Raw genomic sequence first — 13,869 nt, forward strand, 5'->3', positions numbered from 1 at the left:
ATATCGCACCTTATAGCGAGAGACACGAAGTCAAGAAAACGAGTATGATCACATATGGACTCAAATTAAGCTTAGCATTCATTGCCACTCGCTCTGCTGACCTACACGTGTGCAGTCACAGTAGCTCCTGTCATCACCGTCTCCCTATGATCCCCGTTGGGGAGAGGAACCTCTACCTGTCTACAAGCGACTCTACACTTCCACGATGTCTCATCGTATGAAGATAAAATCTAAAAGCTCTTGCGGCAGCCCTGAAAAGCTGCATGCAGGTCAGGTTCTCGGGTATTGCTTCACTGAAGGAAGCTTTCCTTGTTACCTTCACTGATGACGAGGAGGCCGAGAAAGTCAATCCCCCAAGTGCGATGAAGACCCTTGATGAACATGGCTGTTATCTCTACCTCTCCTTACTTGAAAGCAAAAAGATTTGTATTGAAGAATTGAGACACTTATGCAACACATGGGAATCTTTATTGAAGAAACGTTTCGCCACACAGTGGCTTCATCAGTCCAATACAAAGTAGAAATGGGTAAGGAGAGTAGAAGTATGAGGTAATCAGTCCCTCAACCTGGATTCGATGTGTTCAGTCCATCACTCTTGTAGTAAGTGCAGGTTGAGGGACTGATTACCTCATACTTCTACTCTCCTTACCCATTTCTACTTTGTATTGGACTGATGAAGTCACTGTGTGGCGAAACGTTTCTTCAATAAAGATTCCCATGTGTTGCATAAGTGTCTCAATTCTTCAACTTGTCGGTTTTCAAAACCATTCATCACAAGATTTGTATTCTTGAAACATCTAGACAGGACCATCACGGTCCTGTCCACTGCTGAACTCAAGTTCTCAACTGAAGAACAAAACGAGTGGGCTACTATCGAAAGCATCACAAAGATTCCCACTGCCTCATCGATGCTCAAGATTACGTTTACTGAGATCACTATGGCTGCCAGAGCCCTATCAAACGGCCTGGCTATCTCCTATTACTTTATTAATCCACGACAGATCGAGCTAAAACGTTTCAAACACATATCTCAATCCTGGAACTGCTACTCATACAACCACTCCACCACTGACTGCCACATCAAGAACAAAAAGATCTGCCCCACTTGTGGGAACGACGGCCATGATTTTCGAACCTGTATTTCCACTACTACACCTACTTACATCAACTGTAAGAGCGACCATCATACACTTGCAGCACAATGCCCTGTCCGAAAGGAAATCTTATCCAAGAAACTTGAAGACCCCAAGAAGACGGCCCCAATTATGTTGCTTTAACTAAGCTATAAACTGACATTACTAAATTCAACAACCACCACCTCCTTCCCTCCACTACCCGATGGGGTTCCTACACAAATCTACTATTGTATGATGTTTGCCCACATGCAAAATGTATCTGATCCTGGTTCCTTCAATAAGACCATCAACCAACTTTTTGCAATGAATAATCTACCAGACTTCACCTTCCCAGACTGTCCTTCCTCAGAAGCTATTTTGAAGTTTGCCCCAAAAATCTCCAGCATCGTAAAGACTCCAATTACCCTCACCAATAAGGAGCTACCCCCCCCCCCCCGCTTCTATTGCTGACCAGTCAGAGACCTCACCTCACCCAGAAGCTCCTTCCATCACTCCCATTACAACGGACCAATCAACAACCTCGCCTAGCCCACCAGCCGCCAAGAAACCAAAACTACAAACATCTGATGAAAATTGTATGGAGGTCAAAATCGAAATCGAACGGCCAACTAAACAAATGAGTTTTACCGATATATATTTGATCAAGATAGTGGTGAAATACGTTGAGAAGAGCTATACTCTCGACTTCAAAATCGAACGATCAAGTATACCTTCGACCAAGTCATCTCCTGGACACATGAAGGACTGATGGAAAGGATTCAGGAAGCACGGGATAATTCAAGATTCGGGTTAACTACGACTATAATTAACATAATGCCCAAACATCTTTCTAAAAGCTACGCAATGGAATATTCACTGATGATATAAGAAGCTTTATAACTGCACAAAATCCACCGACATCTTAATCGACAAGCCACCTTAAGCTGCTGCCCCTCCTCCGCCCTCTATCCACCAGTCACCTAGATCATCGTATACTCAACTCGAGGCTTAGCGACGTGAACCCCAATATCTGACGCCTAACCAGTCAAGATTTCAAGTCACATGTCAGACGGTGAGCAATGCCTCCACTCTGCATTTTCTACACTGCCCCACACTGCTGGGTTTAGCCCCGGCCCTGTCATCTACAACTCAAGATCTCCCTCTCCAGCACTAGTCTTCTCCTGTCCCCACTTTCCTCACCCACTCGTTTGGGGTTTTACTGCGAGTTTTCTTCTGCTGCTGCTGCAAATTAAGCTGCAATGAACAGCTGTCAATGAATAAACAGAATGGTGGACTGGGAGGCGAACCGCAGCCTGCAGGTTGACAGTAGGACGCTCGATCAGTAGCCCGTTGGACTGTCAATCTATAGGCCACAATTCACCTCCCTGTCCACCACTCTGACCACACACACACACACACACACACACACACACACACATATATATATATATATATATATATATATATATATATATATATATATATATATATATATATATATATATATGATCGGAGATGTAAAAGAGAAATAATCTTAAAAATTTAACACCTGGGGTCAGATGTCAGTCGTCCAAGTCGCCTCGCAAGGCCCTATGTCTAGCTCTTATATAATGTTATACGGACTACGCTTGTTCTTCATGGTACTCTGCCTTGACAAAAAAAAGAAATGAAAGATTGACTACAAATCACCCAGAACAAAATGATAAGATTCATCCTGGACATGGATCCAGGAGAGCATGTAGGCCAGGATGGTAAGAGTCATCCTGGACCTGGATCCAGGAGAGCATGTAGGCCAGGATGGTAAGAGTCATCCAGGACCTGGATCCAGGAGAGCATGTAGGCCAGGATGGTAAGATTCATCCTGGACCTGGATCCAGGAGAGCATGTAGGCCAGGATGGTAAGAGTCATCCTGGACCTGGATCCAGGAGAGTATGTAGGCCGGGATGGTAAGAGTCATCCAGGACCTGGATCCAGGAGAGCATGTAGGCCAGGATGGTAAGATTCATCCTGGACCTGGATCCAGGAGAGCATGTAGGCCAGGATGGTAAGATTCATCCTGGACCTGGATCCAGGAGAGCATGTAGGCCAGGATGGTAAGATTCATCCTGGACCTGGATCCAGGAGAGCATGTAGGCCAGGATGGTAAGATTCGTCCTGGACCTGGATCCAGGAGAGCATGTAGGCCAGGATGGTAAGATTCATCCTGGACCTGGATCCAGGAGAGCATGTAGGCCAGGACGGTAAGATTCATCCTGGACCTGGATCCAGGAGAGCATGTAGACCAGAATGGTAAGATTCATCTTGGACCTGGATCCAGGAGAGCATGTAGGCCAGGATGGTAAGATTCATCCTGGACCTGGATCCAGGAGGGCATGTAGGCCAGGATGGTAAATTCATCCTGGACCTGGATCCAAGAGAGCATGTAGGCCAGGATGGTAAGATTCATCCTGGACCTGGATCCAGGAGAGCATGTAGACCAGGATGGTAAGAGTCATTCAGGACCTGGATCCAGGAGAGCATGTAGGCCAGGATGGTAAGAGTCATCCTGGACCTGGATCCAGGAGAGCATGTAGGCCAGGATGGTAAAAGTCATCCTGGACCTGGATCCAGGAGAGCATGTAGACCAGGATGGTAAGAGTCATTCAGGACCTGGATCCAGGAGACCATGTAGGCCAGGATGGTAAGATTCGTCCTGGACCTGGATCCAGGAGAGCATGTAGGCCAGGATGGTAAGATTCATCCTGGACCTGGATCCAGGAGAGCATGTAGGACAGGATGGTAAGATTCATCTTGGATCTGGATCCAGGAGAACATGTAGGCCAGGATGGTAAGATTCATCCTGGACCTGGATCCAGGAGAGCATGTAGGCCAGGATGGTAAGATTCATCCTGGACCTGGATCCAGGAGAGCATGTAGGCCAGGATGGTAAGATTCATCCTGGACCTGGATCCAGGAGAACATGTAGGCCAGGATGGTAAGATTCATCCTGGACCTGGATCCAGGAGAGCATGTAGGCCAGGATGGTAAGATTCATCCTGGACCTGGATCCAGGAGAGCATGTAGGCCAGGATGGTAAGATTCATCCTGGACCTGGATCCAGGAGAACATGTAGGCCAGGATGGTAAGATTCATCCTGGACCTGGATCCAGGAGAGCATGTAGGCCAGGATGGTAAGATTCATCCCGGACCTGGATCCAGGAGAGCATGTAGGCCAGGATGGTAAGATTCATCCCGGACCTGGATCCAGGAGAGCATGTAGGCCAGGATGGTAAGATTCATCCTGGACCTGGATCCAGGAGAGCATGTAGGCCAGGATGGTAAGATTCATCCTGGACCTGGATCCAGGAGAGCATGTAGGCCAGGATGTTAAGATTCATCCTGGACCTGGATCCAGGAGAACATGTAGGCCAGGATGGTAAGATTCATCCTGGACCTGGATCCAGGAGAACATGTAGGCCAGGATGGTAAGATTCATCCTGGACCTGGATCCAGGAGAGCATGTAGGCCAGGATGGTAAGATTCATCCTGGACCTGGATCCAGGAGAGTATGTAGGCCAGGATGGTAAGATTCATCCTGGACCTGGATCCAGGAGAGCATGTAGGCCAGGATGGTAAGATTCATCCTGGACCTGGATCCAGGAGAGCATGTAGGCCAGGATGGTAAGATTCATCCTGGACCTGGATCCAGGAGAGCATGTAGGCCAGGATGGTAAGATTCATCCTGGACCTGGATCCAGGAGAGCATGTAGGCCAGGATGGTAAGATTCATCCTGGACCTGGATCCAGGAGAACATGTAGGCCAGGAGGAATTACAACAATTTGATGTGTTGAATGTTGAAGACAGAGTAAAACAGAAGTTAAACCACGTTTATAAAACTGCTCACAGTGTTCAGAATATCTTGCTGCTAATTTTGTCAAGACTGAGAACCAAAGCAATCATAGTACTAGGGGAAGAGAGTACAACTTTGGTAAAATAATCTTCCCTGCATGTAGAGTACTAGTGGTACAATAATCTCCTCATGTAGAGTACTAGTGGTACAATAATCTCCTCATGTAGAGTACTAGTGGTACAATAATCTCCCCTCATGTAAAGTACTAGTGGTACAATAATCTCCCCTCATGTAGAGTACTAGTGGTACAATAATCTCCCCTCATGTAGAGTACTAGTGGTACAATAATCTCCCTCTGCGTGCAGCCAATAGTAACAGACTGGTTGATCAGGCCCTGATCCACCATGAGGCCTGGTCACAGACCGGGCCGAGGGGGCGTTGACCCCCGAAACTCTCTCCAGGTATACTCTCATGTAGAGTACTAGCGGTACAATGGTAGTGGAGTTGAGCGCCTCTGGTGGTGAGAGTGGTGGCTTTGAGAGAGGTTCCTTGAAGGTGGTGGTGAGGGTCTCTTGATCCAAGGAATGTGATCTATCTATGCCACCTGGGGGTGACCCTATCCTCTCAGGTATTCCATGACCCCCACGGGTTGAGCGCTCCACCATGAGCAGTACTGATAATGGTGGTGTAGTAGTGAATCTAGTGGTGATAGTGACGGTGTAGTAGTGACATCTAGTTGTGATATTCTGAGTTAGTCAGGTTTTCAGTGCTGGTGTTATAGTGAAGGTCAGGACAGTGACCAACCTCAAGGTCAGTAATTGTCAGTTAAAATTCAGTGGTCATACAGAGAAGATGTGTTGCAGCTCCTCCTCCTGACCCCCCCCCCCTTTCCTGCCGGCTTTACCGCTTCCTCAGCTTCTTAATACACCTAAATAACGTAAGTATTGTCTGGTGACGTATTTGTCAGTAAAACAACAGTTGAACTGCAGCTCCTGGGCCCCACCACCAGTTTGGTTACCAAATTATTAATATTTTAGTCTTAATTTTCTTTGGGGTCTAATGTATTAGGGGGGGGGTGATCGACCTTAGTGGAGGGATTTTAATGCGAGGAACTGGAGCTACTCCCCTTCCTCTGATCAAACAATAACTCTCACGTTACATAACCCATAATGGTGTATCCAGTTCTGGGCTATTTTTTTTCCAATATTGAAAATTAACATAGTGAAGGTCTCTTGATCCAAGGAACTTGCGCCTTGTGATCCAGATAAAAACTTCCATATAAACACATTGCCAGTCATCAGGTTTACTATATTAAACATTGTTTATATAAGTAATGTTACTAGTTTATATTAATGGTAATGTTTATATAAATGTGTGTAATGTTCAAGGTTATAATGTGAATGTTTTGTTACAGGTGTGATAACTAAGGATTGCTGTGCCTGGCTGTGTCTGCTGCAACATTGACCAGTCTGAGGGTTGCTGTGCCTGGCTGTGTCTGCTGCAACATTGACCAGTCTGAGGGTTGCTGTGCCTGGCTGTGTCTGCTGCAACATTGACCAGTCTGAGGGTTGCTGTGCCTGGCTGTGTCTGCTGCAACATTGACCAGTCTGAGGGTTGCTGTGCCTGGCTGTGTCTGCTGCAACATTGACCAGTCTGAGGAGTGCTGTGCCTGGCTGTGTCTGCTGCAACATTGACCAGTCTGAGGGTTGCTGTGCCTGGCTGTGTCTGCTGCAACATTGACCAGTCTGAGGAGTGCTGTGCCTGGCTGTGTCTGCTGCAACATTGACCAGTCTGAGGATTGCTGTGCCTGGCTGTGTCTGCTGCAACATTGACCAGTCTGAAGGTTGCTGTGCCTGGCTGTGTCTGCTGCAACATTGACCAGTCTGAAGGTTGCTGTGCCTGGCTGTGTCTGCTGCAACATTGACCAGTCTGAGGGTTGCTGTGCCTGGCTGTGTCTGCTGCAACATTGACCAGTCTGAAGGTTGCTGTGCCTGGCTGTGTCTGCTGCAACATTGACCAGTCTGAGGGGTGCTGTGCCTGGCTGTGTCTGCTGCAACATTGACCAGTCTGAGGAGTGCTGTGCCTGGCTGTGTCTGCTGCAACATTGACCAGTCTGAGGGTTGCTGTGCCTGGCTGTGTCTGCTGCAACATTGACCAGTCTGAAGGTTGCTGTGCCTGGCTGTGTCTGCTGCAACATTGACCAGTCTGAAGGTTGCTGTGCCTGGCTGTGTCTGCTGCAACATTGACCAGTCTGAGGATTGCTGTGCCTGGCTGTGTCTGCTGCAACATTGACCAGTCTGAAGGTTGCTGTGCCTGGCTGTGTCTGCTGCAACATTGACCAGTCTGAAGGTTGCTGTGCCTGGCTGTGTCTGCTGCAACATTGACCAGTCTGAAGGTTGCTGTGCCTGGCTGTGTCTGCTGCAACATTGACCAGTCTGAGGATTGCTGTGCCTGGCTGTGTCTGCTGCAACATTGACCAGTCTGAGGAGTGCTGTGCCTGGCTGTGTCTGCTGCAACATTGACCAGTCTGAGGAGTGCTGTGCCTGGCTGTGTCTGCTGCAACATTGACCAGTCTGAAGGTTGCTGTGCCTGGCTGTGTCTGCTGCAACATTGACCAGTCTGAAGGTTGCTGTGCCTGGCTGTGTCTGCTGCAACATTGACCAGTCTGAGGATTGCTGTGCCTGGCTGTGTCTGCTGCAACATTGACCAGTCTGAGGATTGCTGTGCCTGGCTGTGTCTGCTGCAACATTGACCAGTCTGAGGAGTGCTGTGCCTGGCTGTGTCTGCTGCAACATTGACCAGTCTGAGGAGTGCTGTGCCTGGCTGTGTCTGCTGCAACATTGACCAGTCTGAGGATTGCTGTGCCTGGCTGTTTGCTGCAACATTGATCAACACAGCAACTTTGACCAGTCTTAGGATTGCTGTGCCTGGCTGTCTGCTGCAACATTGATCAATACAGCAACACTGACCAGTCTGAGGATTGCTGTGCCTGGCTGTCTGCTGCAACATTGATCAATACAGCAACACTGACCAGTCTGAGGATTGCTGTGCCTGGCTTTCTGCTGCAACATTGATCAACACAGCAACTTTGACCAGTCTTAGGGGTGGAGACAGTCACTAGTAAGTGGTCTGACCCGTAACATTTAGTGTTATATGGAGATGCAGCAGTTGGAGACGTCGTTAGAGGTGGGCAGGTCCCACTTGTAAGGTATTAACAGGTTATAAGTCCACTAAGTTAGGTTATTGAAGCAGATAGTTATTGTATTAGGTAGGAAGGTGGTGGGGAGAGTATAGGAAAGATTGTTAGCATTTGATATCAAAAATAACTTAGTGGGAAGAATTAACTTATCTCCCGACCAGAGATGAAATCTCTGGCCAGGAAATACAGTGGACCCCCGCATAGCGAACTTAATCCGTGCAAGAGGGCTGGTCGTTATGCGAAATGTTCGCTATGCGAATTAATTTTCCCCATAAGAAATAATGGAAATAAAATTAATCCGTGCAAGACACCCAAAAGTATGAAAAAAAATTTTTTTTACCACAAAAAAATGTTAATTTTAGTACACACAAACTGAAAAAGGCATGCACAATTACATGACACTTACTTTTATTGAAGATCTGGTGATGATTGATGGGATGGGAGGAGGGGAGAGAGAGTGTTAGTGTTTAGAAGGGGAATCCCCTTCCATTAGGACTTGAGGTAGCAAGTCCTTTTCCGGGGTTACTTCCCTTCTTCTTTTAATGCCACTAGGACCAGCTTCAGAGTCACTGGACCTCTGTCGCACAACAAATCTGTCCATAGAGCTCTGTACCTCCCGTTCCTTTACGATTTGTCTAAAATGGGCCATAACATTGTCATTGAAATAGTCACCAGCACGGCTTGCAACAGCTGTGTCAGGGTGATTTTCATCCATAAAGGTTTGCAGTTCAACCCACTGTGCACACATTTCCTTAATTTTTGAAGTAGGCACAATGGATTCCACAACTGGCATAGGCTTCTCAGGGTTAGCCCCAAACCCTTCAAAATCTTTCTTAATTTCCATACTAATTCTCACCCTTTTTACCACAGGGTTGGCACTAGAAGCTTTCTTGGGGCCCATGGTCACTTATTTTCCAGAAACAGCACCGAAAACACTGTAATAATACGAAATATTCCGAGTGTATGCTTGAATGTTACCGCGGAGGCTGGCTGGTAAACAATGGACGCGTCTCGGACGAAGGTCGCTGAGCGGGTTTTTGTCCACTATGCGGGGCAAAATTTTGGCGAACAAAGCGTTCGCTATGCGGATTGTTCGCTATGCAAGGCGTTCGCTATGCGGGGGTCCACTGTAATGAGGAATGTATTCTATAGGTTACCTTGAATGGGGTGGAAATAAAAATTGGAGAAATGGGTTGTGAAGTTTAGAATTTAAGACTGATTAGATTTTAGGAAGTTTTAATTAGGGTAATATATTGTGCAGTCTATACCCATCCTGCAAGATTGTAGGAAGTCGAGATGAAATGTATAAGTGATGTATCATGGCTCAGTTAGTAGTGGAGTCAACTGAAGAACCGGGACTCGATCCCGGGCACAAGTGGGCATGTTCCCTTATATCCATTGGCACTGTTCACATAGAGGAGGAACACTGCAGCAGGCCTACTGGTAAGGTTCGCATCCTGGGGGGGGGAACCCTCACAAAAATGTCATAGACTTCACCCTGACTTGATTGTGTAATTCTGTGTTAATCTACCTGGTTAGTAATTATACTGAGATAGTTCAGTGTAGTGAGAGTAATGGCAGAGGTCTTGATGCCGGGTGTTGTGAGGGTAATGGTAGAGGTCTTGATGCTGGGTGTTGTGAGGGTAATGGCAGAGGTCTTGATGCTGGGTGTTGAGGGTAATGGTAGAGGTCTTGATGCTGGGTGTTGAGGGTAATGGTAGAGGTCTTGATGCCGGGTGTTGTGAGGGTAATGGTAGAGGTCTTGATGCTGGGTGTTGTGAGGGTAATGGTAGAGGTCTTGATGCTGGGTGTTGTGAGGGTAATGGTAGAGGTCTTGATGCTGGGTGTTGTGAGGGTAATGGTAGAGGTCTTGATGCTGGGTGTTGAGGGTAATGGTAGAGGTCTTGATGCTGGGTGTTGTGAGGGTAATGGTAGAGGTCTTGATGCTGGGTGTTGAGGGTAATGGCAGAGGTCTTGATGCCGGGTGTTGTGAGGGTAATGGTAGAGGTCTTGATGCCGGGTGTTGTGAGGGTAATGGTAGAGGTCTTGATGCCGGGTGTTGTGAGGGTAATGGTAGAGGTCTTGATGCTGGGTGTTGTGAGGGTAATGGTAGAGGTCTTGATGCTGGGTGTTGAGGGTAATGGTAGAGGTCTTGATGCTGGGTGTTGAGGGTAATGGTAGAGGTCTTGATGCCGGGTGTTGTGAGGGTAATGGTAGAGGTCTTGATGCTGGGTGTTAAGGGTAATGGCAGAGGTCTTGATGCTGGGTGTTGAGGGTAATGGCAGAGGTCTTGATGCTGGGTGTTGTGAGGGTAATGGTAGAGGTCTTGATGCTGGGTGTTGTGAGGGTAATGGTAGAGGTCTTGATGCTGGGTGTTGAGGGTAATGGCAGAGGTCTTGATGCTGGGTGTTGAGGGTAATGGCAGAGGTCTTGATGCTGGGTGTTGAGGGTAATGGCAGAGGTCTTGATGCTGGGTGTTGAGGGTAATGGTAGAGGTCTTGATGCTGGGTGTTGTGAGGGTAATGGTAGAGGTCTTGATGCCGGGTGTTGAGGGTAATGGCAGAGGTCTTGATGCTGGGTGTTGAGGGTAATGGCAGAGGTCTTGATGCTGGGTGTTGAGGGTAATGGCAGAGGTCTTGATGCTGGGTGTTAAGGGTAATGGCAGAGGTCTTGATGCTGGGTGTTGAGGGTAATGGCAGAGGTCTTGATGCTGGGTGTTGAGGGTAATGACAGAGGTCTTGATGCTGGGTGTTGTGAGGGTAATGGTAGAGGTCTTGATGCTGGGTGTTAAGGGTAATGGCAGAGGTCTTGATGCTGGGTGTTGAGGGTAATGACAGAGGAGGGTAATGGCAGAGGTCTTGATGCTGGGTGTTGTGAGGGTAATGGTAGAGGTCTTGATGCTGGGTGTTGTGAGAGTAATGGTAGAGGTCTTGATGCTGGGTGTTGAGGGTAATGGTAGAGGTCTTGATGCTGGGTGTTGAGGGTAATGGTAGAGGTCTTGATGCTGGGTGTTGTGAGGGTAATGGCAGAGGTCTTGATGCTGGGTGTTGAGGGTAATGGTAGAGGTCTTGATGCTGGGTGTTGAGGGTAATGGCAGAGGTCTTGATGCTGGGTGTTGAGGGTAATGGCAGAGGTCTTGATGCTGGGTGTTGTGAGGGTAATGGTAGAGGTCTTGATGCTGGGTGTTGAGGGTAATGGTAGAGGTCTTGATGCTGGGTGTTGTCAGGGTAATGGTAGAGGTCTTGATGCTGGGTGTTGGGAGGGTAATGGCAGAGGTCTTGATGCCGGGTGTCGTGAGGGTAATGGTAGAGGTCTTGATGCTGGGTGTTGAGGGTAATGGCAGAGGTCTTGATGCTGGGTGTTGTGAGGGTAATGGTAGAGGTTTTGATGCCGGGTGTTGTGAGGGTAATGGTAGAGGTGTTGATACTGGGTGTTGTGAGGGTAATGGTAGAGGTCTTGATGCTGGGTGTTGTGAGGGTAATTGTAGAGGTCTTGATGCTGGGTGTTGTGGGGGTAATGGTAGAGGTCTTGATGCTGGGTGTTGAGAGTAATGGTAGAGGTCTTGATGCCGGGTGTTGAGAGTAATGGTAGAGGTCTTGATGCTGGGTGTTGAGGGTAATGGTAGAGGTCTTGATGCTGGGTGTTGAGGGTAATGGTAGAGGTCTTGATGCTGGGTGTTGTGAGGGTAATGGCAGAGGTCTTGATGCCGGGTGTTGTGAGGGTAATTGTAGACGTCTTGATGCCGGGTGTTGTGAGGGTAATGGTAGAGGTCTTGATGCTGGGTGTTGAGGGTAATGGCAGAGGTCTTGATGCTGGGTGTTGAGGGTAATGGTAGAGGTCTTGATGCCGGGTGTTGTGAGGGTAATGGTAGAGGTCTTGATACTGGGTGTTGTGAGGGTAATGGTAGAGGTCTTGATGCTGGGTGTTGTGAGGGTAATGGTAGAGGTCTTGATGCTGGGTGTTGTGGGGGTAATGGTAGAGGTCTTGATGCTGGGTGTTGAGAGTAATGGTAGAGGTCTTGATGCCGGGTGTTGAGAGTAATGGTAGAGGTCTTGATGCTGGGTGTTGTGAGGGTAATGGTAGAGGTCTTCATGCTGGGTGTTGAGAGTAATGGTAGAGGTCTTGATGCTGGGTGTTGAGGGTAATGGTAGAGGTCTTGATGCCGGGTGTTGTGGGGGTAATGGTAGAGGTCTTCATGCTGGGTGTTGTGAGAGTAATGGTAGAGGTCTTGATGCCGGGTGTTGAGTAATGGTAGAGGTCTTGATGCTGGGTGTTGAGGGTAATGGTAGAGGTCTTGATGCTGGGTGTTGAGGGTAATGGTAGAGGTCTTGATGTTGGGTGTTGAGGGTAATGGTAGAGGTCTTGATGCTGGGTGTTGAGGTTAATGGTAAGGTCTTGATGCTGGGTGTTGTGAGGGTAATGGTTGATGTCTTGATGCTGGGTGTTGAGGGTAATGGCAGAGGTCTTGATGCTGGGTGTTATGAGGGTAATGGTAGAGGTCTTGATGCTGGGTGTTGTGAGGGTAATGGTAGAGGTCTTAATGCTGGGTGTTGAGGTTAATGGTAAGGTCTTGATGCTGGGTGTTGTGAGGGTAATGGCAGAGGTCTTGATGCTGGGTGTTGTGAGAGTAATGGCAGAGGTCTTGATGCTGGGTGTTGAGGGTAATGGTAGAGGTCTTGATGCTGGGTGTTGAGGGTAATGGTAGAGGTCTTGATGCTGGGTGTTGAGGGTAATGGTAGAGGTCTTGATGCTGGGTGTTGAGGGTAATGGTAGAGGTCTTGATGCTGGGTGTTGTGAGGGTAATGGCAGAGGTCTTGATGCTGGGTGTTGAGGGTAATGGTAGAGGTCTTGATGCTGGGTGTTGAGGGTAATGGTAGAGGTCTTGATGCTGGGTGTTGTGAGGGTAATGGCAGAGGTCTTGATGCTGGGTGTTGAGGGTAATGGTAGAGGTCTTGATGCTGGGTGTTGAGGGTAATGGTAGAGGTTTTGATGCTGGGTGTTGTGAGGGTAATGGCAGAGGTCTTGATGCTGGGTGTTGAGGGTAATGGTAGTGGTCTTGATGCTGGGTGTTGAGGGTAATGGTAGAGGTCTTGATGCTGGGTGTTGTGAGGGTAATGGTAGAAGTCTTGATGCTGGGTGTTGTGAGGGTAATGGCAGAGGTCTTGATGCTGGGTGTTGAGGGTAATGGTAGAGGTCTTGATGCTGGGTGTTGAGGGTAATGGTAGAGATCTTGATGCTGGGTGTTGTGAGGGTAATGGCAGAAGTCTTGATGCTGGGTGTTGAGGGTAATGGTAGAGGTCTTGATGCTGGGTGTTGAGGGTAATGGTAGAGGTCTTGATGCTGGGTGTTGTGAGGGTAATGGCGCATGTCTTGATGCTGGGTGTTGAGGGTAATGGTAGAGGTCTTGATGCTGGGTGTTGAGGGTAATGGCAGAGGTCTTGATGCTGGGTGTTGAGGGTAATGGTAGAGGTCTTGATGCTGGGTGTTGAGGGTAATGGTAGAGGTCTTGATGCTGGGTGTTGAGGGTAATGGTAGAGGTCTTGATGCTGGGTGTTGAGGGTAATGGCAGAGGTCTTGATGCTGGGTGTTGAGGGTAATGGCAGAGGTCTTGATGCTGGGTGTTGTGAGGGTAATGGTAGAGGTCTTGATGCTGGGTTTTGTGAGGGTAATGGTAGAGGTCTTGATGCTGGGTGTTGTGAGGGTAATGGTAGAGGTCTTGATGCC

The 13,869-nt window shown here is 48.2% G+C and overlaps 1 protein-coding gene across 1 annotated transcript in view; it reads left to right on the plus strand.

Annotated features, from left to right (window-relative positions):
- Positions 1-7,767: 7,767 nt before the first annotated feature.
- The window catches only part of LOC128704854 (nose resistant to fluoxetine protein 6), a 76,385-nt gene continuing 70,283 nt past the window's right edge, over positions 7,768-13,869 (plus strand). The window contains exon 1 of the mRNA XM_070104368.1: positions 7,768-8,066. The gene's annotated coding sequence lies outside the window, so the exon portion shown is untranslated. The remainder of the gene's footprint in view (positions 8,067-13,869) is intronic.

Source organism: Cherax quadricarinatus, chromosome 91 (genome assembly GCF_038502225.1).
Source record: "Cherax quadricarinatus isolate ZL_2023a chromosome 91, ASM3850222v1, whole genome shotgun sequence".
Taxonomy (NCBI): Eukaryota; Metazoa; Arthropoda; class Malacostraca; order Decapoda; family Parastacidae; genus Cherax; species Cherax quadricarinatus.